We start from the raw sequence: 8,290 nt of genomic DNA on the forward strand, positions 1-8,290 counted from the left end.
TTGATGTATGGAGTGTGTGTATGGTTAATGTGATATTTAGATTGTGTGATGTGCAGAGAGTGATGTACGGAGTGTGTGTATAATGGGTTTGATGTGCAGAGCGTGTGTATTGTGAGAGAGATGTATAGCGTGTGTGTACATTGACAGTGATATACATAGTGTGTGTATTGTGATAGTGAGAGTGATGTACATAGTGTGTGTATTGTGAGTTTGATGTACAGTGTGTTTATTGTGAGTGTGATGATTAGAGTGTGTGTATAGTGAGGGTGATGTTTAAATTGTGTGTACAGTTAGTGTGATGTACTGAGAGTATTTATAGTAAGTGTGATGTACTGAGTGTGTGAATAGTGAGAGTTATATACAGATAGTGTGCATAGTGAGATTGATGTGCAGAGTGTGTGAGAGAGATGTATAGAGTGTGTTTATAGTTAGCTTCATGTGCAGAATATGTGTATAGTGATTGTGATCTACAGAGGGTGTGTATAGTGAGAGTGATGTACAGAGTATGTGTATAGTGAGAATGAAGTACCAAGTGTGTATAGTGAGTGTGATGTTTAGTATATGTATAGTGAGTATGATGTACAGTGTTTGTATAGTGAGTGTGATATATGGAGAGAGTATGATATATATTGATTGATTGAATGAATATTGTTTAACGTCCCTCTCAAGAAAATTTCACTCATATGGAGACGTCACCACTGCCAGTGAAGGGCTGCAAAATTTAGGCCTATGCTCGGCGCTTATGGCCTTTGAGCAGGGAGGGATCTTTATCATGCCACACTTGCTGTGACACGGGACCTCGGTTTTTGCCATCTCATCTGAAGGAATGCCCCATATAGTCGCCTTCTACGACAAACAAGGGGTACTGAAGACCTATTCTAACCTGGATCCCTACGGGATAGTATGATGTATAGAGTGTGGTTATATGGAGAGAGTATTATGTATAGAGTGTGTTTATAAGGAGAGAGAATGATGTACAGAGTGTGTTTATAGGGATGAAGAATGATGCACAGAGTGTGTTTTATAGTGAGGAAGAATGATGTACAGAGTGTGTTTTATAGTGAGGAAGAATGATGTACAGAGTGTGTTTACAGGTGGAGATAATGATGAACACAGTGTTTATAGAGAGAGAATGATGTACAACATATGCTTTTAAGAGGAGTGAATGATGTACAGTGTTCATAGGGAAAGAGAATAATGTAAAGACTGTATCTATAGGGAAAGATAATGATTTCCAATAGAGTGTGTTGAGAGAGAGAGAGAGAGAGAGAGAGAGAGAGAGAGAGAGAGAGAGAGAGAGAGAGAGAGAGATATGTTAAAAGTGTGTTTATAGGAATGATCTACAGAGTATGTGTATATTGAGAGAGAACGATGTACAGAGTGTGTTTATAAAGAGAGAAAATGATGAACAGAGTGTTTATTGAAAGAATGATTAACAGAGTGTGTTTATAACGAGAGATAATGTTGAACAGAGTGTGTTTATAGGGAGAGAGAATGATGTACAGAGTGTGTTTATAGGGAGAGAGAATGTTGAACAGAGTGTGTTTATGGGGAGAGAGAATGATGTACAGAGTGTGTTTATAGGGAGAGATAATGTTGAACAGAGTGTGTTTATAGGGAAAGAGAATGATGTGGAGAGTGTGTTTAAAGGAGAGAGAATGATGTACAGAGTGTGCTTATAGGGAGATAGAAGAATGGAGAGAGTGTATTTATAGGGAAAGAGAATGATGGAGAGAGTGTGTTTATAGTGAAAGAGAATGATGCACAGAGTGTGTTTATAGGTAGAAAGAATGATGCTCAGTGCATTAATAGAGAGAGTATGATGTACGAAGTGTGTTTAAAGGGAGAGAGAATGATGAACAAGTTGTGTTTATAAGGAGAGAGAATGGTATACAGAGTGTGTTTATAGGGAGAGAGAATGATATACAGAGTTTGTTTATAGCGAGAGAGAATAATGTATAAAGTGTGTTTATAAGAAGAGAGAATGATGTACATAGTGTGTTGATAGGGAGAGAGAATGATGTACAGAGTGTGTTTATAGGAATATAGAATGGTGTAAAGAGTGTGTTGACAGGGAGAGAGAACAATATACAGAGTGTTTTTATAGAGATAGAGAATGATGTACAGAGTGTGTTTGTAGAGAGAGAGAATGATGTACAGAATGTGTTTATGGAGAGAGAGAATGATGAACAGAGTGTGTTTATAGGGAGAGAGAATGATGTACAGAGTGTGTTTATAGGGAGAGAGAATTATGTACAGTGAATGTTTATAGGGAGAGAGAAAGATGAACAGTGTGTTTATAGGAAGAGAGAATGATGTTCACTGCAATCATATAGAGAGAATGATGAACAGAGTTTGTTGATAGGGAGATAGAATTATGAACAGTGTGTTTATAAGGAAAGGGAGTGATGTACAGAGTGTGTTTATAAGGAGAGAGCATGATGAACAGAGAGAGAATGGTGTATAGAGTATTTATAGAGAGAATTACGTACAGAGAGTGTTTATAAGGAAGAGAATCATGAAAATACAGTATTTATAAGAAGAGAGAATAATGAACAGAGTGTATTTATTGGGAGAGAGAATGATGAAGAGAGTCTTGTTGTAAGGAGAGAAAATGATGTACAGTGTGTGTTTACAGAGGAGGAAAATGATGTACAGAGTGTTTTTATGGGTGGAGAGAATATTGAACAGATTATTTATTGCGAGAGAGATTAATCACTGTTCGTTATCTTAACCTTGCATTGATGTTGAGAGTGTATTTCTAGGGAGAGAGAATGATATACAAAGTGTGTTTTTAGGGAAGGTGAATGATGTACAGAGTGAGTTTATAGGGAGAGAGAACAATATACAGAGTGTCTTTATAGGGAAAGAGAATGATGTACACCGTGTGTTTATAGGAAGAGAGAACAATGTACAGAGTGTGTTTATAGGCAGAGAGAATGATGTACAGAGTGTGTTTATATGAAGAGAGATTGATGTACAGAGTGTGTTTATAGGGAGAGAGAATAATGTATAGAGTGTATTTATAGGGAGTGAGCATGATGTAGGTACAGTGTTTATAGGGAGAGAGAATGATGTACAGAGTGTGTTTATAGGGAGAGAGAATGATGTACAGAGTGTGTTTATAGGGAGAGAGAATGATGTACAGAGTGTGTTTATAGGGTGAGATAATGATGAACAGAGTGTTTATAGAGAGAAAATGATGAACAGAGTGTGTTTATAGGGAGATAGAATTGATCACTGTTCGTTATCTTCACCTTACATATAGAGATTGTGTTTATAGGGAAAGAGAATAATGAACAGAGTGTGGTTATGGGTTAAAGAATGATGTTCAGTGCATTAATAGAGAGAGTATAAGTTATAAAGTGTGTTTATTGGGAGAGAGAATGATTTAGAGTGGATGTTTATAGGGAGAGAGAATGATGTACAGAGTATGTTTATAGGGAGAGAGAATGGTGTACAGAGTGTGTTTATAGGGAGATAGAATGATGTACAGAGTGTGTTTATATGAAGAGAGAATGATGTGCAGAGTGTCTTTATAGGGAGAGAGAATGATGTACAGAGTGTGTTTATAAGGAGAGAGAATGATGTAGAAAGTGTGTTTATAGAGTGTCATTCGACAAACTTTGGCAGATCTCGGTACCCTGCATCTAACCTCGGATGTATGACGTGAATTGATATATAGCTATACCTAACATTTGTAATGGGGCCATCTATTTACCCTCCCAGAAAAACTGTCGCCTTTAGAGAGTAGTGTTTTTAAAATGCATTTATCGAGTTTGACTTAGAGAACGGCTCTACATTTCGAGAAACAAAACCCCATAATTCTCAAAGAAAAACAGTTACAAACATTGGCAGTGTTATATCATGGAAAAGACTGACCTCACTGTATACGTATGATGTTGGCCGAGGTGATCCAAGTGATATGGTATGTTTTTGGGGAGAGAACATGATATACAGAGTGTGTATATAGAGAGAGAATGATGTAGGGAGAGTGATGTGAAGAATTTTCACAATGTACACACACAGACACACTCAGTGTATCACATTCACAATATACCCATACATTCAGTGCATCACTCTCAAAATTTACAGACACATTTTGTGCATCCCTCTCACAATACACACACATTGTAGCAAAGTAGCACAAATAATTTTGATATGATTTAATTTGGTAGACATTAACATGTATAGCAATTATCATCAGTTCCAAAATTTAAGGAGTTTATTGTTTTAGTCGTTGAATTTGTTTGACTCCTGACTGACACACCGTCTTTGACGATAGCAGAAAGGTTCAACACATCTGTAGCCTCCCTGTTAGTGTGCAGAATCAGCAATGTGGTTCAGCGGCTGAACATATTTACCAAATGAATGTTCTTGGTTTCTCGAGGGATTTCCATAATCACAATTGATATCTTAGCGTTTTCGGAGCTTTGGAGTGGCATTCTTCTAGTGGCTGAATCCCGTTAAAATGGAACTATTGGCACTTTTGGCAGACATAATCTTTGCTGTTGCTACAGTATGCAAGTGAATTTGAAATGAATAGTCAAATTAATGCATATTAACCACTACCCCTATAATTGAAAATTAAGTGTAAAATCATACAAGACAAGTACAAATAATATTTAAAGTAAAGTAATTTTAACATAATCACGAGTTAATTCATATGCTCATGAATTGTAATTATATTTCCGATAAGTGTATAATTAAATAAAGCACGCGTTTTCGTGGATTTTGTATGATAACCTCAGAGGTCGGGAAATGTTGCTTTGAAATATAAAAGTCGAGGCGTTAAGTTTTTATATTCAATGAACATTTTGAGACAGAGGAAGTTATCCTTCATGTTCCCATGTAAACAAGTACATGTACTTTATTCCTATTTTACGACGACTCAGAAATATACAACTACGAATTAGATCACTTCTTCACGTCATGGCAATTTCCGAAACCGACTTGATTCTGACGAAAAAGATGAGATGGTAGAGTATACTAAATCTATTTTGAAAAAAAAAAAATAATTGAGTGTTTGTGATGTTGGCAGATTTTATCAACTGCTTTCCATACAAGGTCTAAGAAAAATATGCATACGTGGAGTACGTGGAAAAGGGTTAACTTGTTTGTGGGGTAGATGTTAAGTCAGTTATTGTAAGGACTTCTATGAATACCTGTAATATATATATAGACTATGTTTATATATAACTTAAATGTATGCAATGACATTAAGTGTATAATGTTATGTAAGTTTATGCACTCTCCATATACTGTTCCTGTATGTATTATATCTTTATATTTACTGTACTGCCTGTGTGTATATATATATCAGGCCCATATCCAGACTTTTTCAATGGGGGGTGCATAAATTTACGGCGAGCGGTTTGGGGGCCGCTTAAGGCTCCCAAGCGGGTCCAGGGCGAAGCCCGGTGGGGGATCTTGGGGGGCGAAGCCCCCCGGAAGCAGAAGCGAAAAAGAGAAAAATCAGGGTAAAAATGCTCTATCCTGGATGCAATTTTTGCTTTTTATTTACTTATTTAATACTCATAAATATGAAAGGGGAAACATACTAAAATTGGTCATCGCATAGGCAATATGTATTGAATTTATTTCGTGATATTCCTTACTGTGAAAGTAAAAGCTAAGGATTTTAGAAAATATTTGACTTTAATAGTGCTTGATGATTTACACAGCCGACTTTAATAGTGCTCAATGGTTTTCACAGGGGGTGCGTTTGCACCCCCGCACCCCCCCCCCCCCCCCCCCCCTCGGTACGGGCCTGTATATGTATGTGTATGTGAATTCAATGAGCCATATGGCTCACGGAAATAAAGAAACTGAAACTGCTTAATGTCAGATATACAGGTATCGAACCCTCCACAAACACAACTCTGTGCTTGAGTAGATATCTGTATACATGTACGTATGCTGAATCACCACTTCTGGCAAAGATAAACGGATATTCGCCGCTCATATTCACAGCTCCAATAAACACAGATCGCCTTTAAAACATAAATTTCTAACCCCCATCTGTTTTGAGAAGAATTCTCCGCTCCTGTCTTGAGACCATGAACTATGTAATGATTTTATTCAAGTACATGTAAATGACAACTCTTTATTTATCTATTTATTTATTCATTTGATTTTTTTTTTCAATTCTAAGGTGGGTTTTTTTATCTATAGATTTATTTTGCAGATTGACGTAGGGTACTAAATACGTCCTCAGTTTAATTTACACATTATGGTTTTGTGTACTTTATATCCTTGAATTGAACGCATTTAAAAATCATCAAACCGTTTCAGACTTTAAGAAAATTAGAATTTCAAAATTTAGGTTTTTTATACAAAAGTCTACAAATATATCTTATCAACAGTTGAAAGAATACAACAATAAAACGATATTCGGTATAAACATGTACTGTATACACACGCACAAATATACATACAAAAATATCTAGGGCAAACCATAAATCTCGATTTCAAGAGTGCTGTTGGCGCTAGAGTCATTATTGACATGTATGAATTCGTACGATCAGTCTATGCTACTTATTGATGGAGAATATTCTTCTTCGGTACTGACATCTTTTCTACATATGTATTCATAATGATCACAAGAACTATAGGTTTTTGGATAGCGTATACATTGTACTGTAAAATAATAACATTGATATACATAATATTTGGGTATTTTGAAACTGAATAGGATCGTTAGCGTTGTAAAAAAAAAACGACTATGAAATCAACAAATGAGCAAAACAAGTAATTGATGAATTATCGTCACGATTATTTAGAACAGAATAGTCTACACACCGATTCTTGCATGTTGATTTGATATCTATATATATACTCCAAAACGAAAGTACGTCGGGGATTTCCACAGATGCGAGACAACTCTATATCTATATTTAGATCACCGTGAATATTTGAGTAAAATGCAAATCAAGATCTATAACTATTTTTTAAATTCAGAATAAAGGGTATTAGGATTCTTATTTGTTTCCCAAATATAAAACGACTGTTATTCACACAAATAATGCACTGACCTACATATTTTAGCAAATAGTCAAATAAGACTTGAAAAGTAATTTCCCTTTATAAAATATATACATTTTTGATGTCGACTTTGGCATCAAAAAGGATAAAGTCGACACTATATAAGAGGATAAAGTCGACACGACCCTCCAAATTTCTTAATTATATCTGCTATCATATTTTGTGTAAAAGATATGTCTTTATTTACGCTAATAAACATCAATCAAATCATTTCTCATACTATTTTAACTTGTATTTACTGGAAAATGCCTAAAATGTATCGTGTCGACATTAGTGTGGTGAAAATCGAGTGTCGACTTTACGTTGGATTTTCGAGTATATATATATATATATATATATGTACATATATGAACCTGATCTCATCTCTGGTATATCTAGGGATTTGTGTTTGCCTAAATTTATATTTTGTATTGCTTATAGGAATTATGAGATTATATATATATTGACAATTCATTAAGTTGAAATATGAAATAAATTAAAACAATCTATGGTGTAGATGCAAATGCACAGGATTGCGCAAGTCCCAAACTACAGACTTGTGTCACAGACTTCACCACGGCGGCAACGTCAGCGGGTCATCATAAAACAAAACTGTGCAGGTTAGAAGGCTTCATTTTCAATGATTGAACATATCAAATTACGAATTTCTGGTGGGAATTTAAATGAGATATTTTTAAAGTGCGAGCATGTGATTACTTTGAAAGATATTTTATACAACAGATGGCAATACAAACATTGTGGGCTTGGTTGCGTTCTTTCATGTAAAAAGTAAATTCGATAATCATAAGAGTGTTTAACCATGCAACCTTTGTATTACACACTTTATATTGGATAATGTGATATACCAACCAATAAATCATGCAGGTATCATTGGCATACAAGGTATGATATAATATGATATACGAAATGATATGCTATTGTCATTACCGTATTTCTTTCAAAGGATTGCTTATGGGATTTATGAGATTGATCACTGTTCGTTATCTTCACCTTTCAAAGGACAACGATAATCAAATTTTTGCTAGAGCAGAATCAAAAAAGTTAATTTATAGAATTTATGCTGGGTAAAACTATCTTGATAAAGGAAACAGTTATCGTGATGAGCCTTTTATTTTTTGCGTAAAGTCGCCCCATTGCAATTTTATATGAGAGATAATGAGAGGAACACAAAAAGAAACGATCTGTACTTTTCAAAAATCTAGATGTAAACAAACTGCCTTGGAATACTTCACTATATGTGTTATTC

The 8,290-nt window shown here is 35.2% G+C and overlaps 1 long non-coding RNA gene across 1 annotated transcript; it reads right to left on the reverse strand.

Annotated features, from left to right (window-relative positions):
* Positions 1–4,151: 4,151 nt before the first annotated feature.
* LOC125662535 (uncharacterized) lies at positions 4,152–7,376 on the reverse strand. The gene is made up of 2 exons (XR_007365423.2): positions 6,802–7,376; positions 4,152–4,514 (listed from the first exon to the last, which is right to left on the reverse strand). It is a non-coding gene; the product is annotated as an uncharacterized LOC125662535 (long non-coding RNA).
* Between the last annotated feature and the right edge of the window lie 914 nt (positions 7,377–8,290).

The sequence above is a fragment of the Ostrea edulis genome, chromosome 8 (genome assembly GCF_947568905.1).
Source record: "Ostrea edulis chromosome 8, xbOstEdul1.1, whole genome shotgun sequence".
NCBI lineage: Eukaryota > Metazoa > Mollusca > Bivalvia > Ostreida > Ostreidae > Ostrea > Ostrea edulis.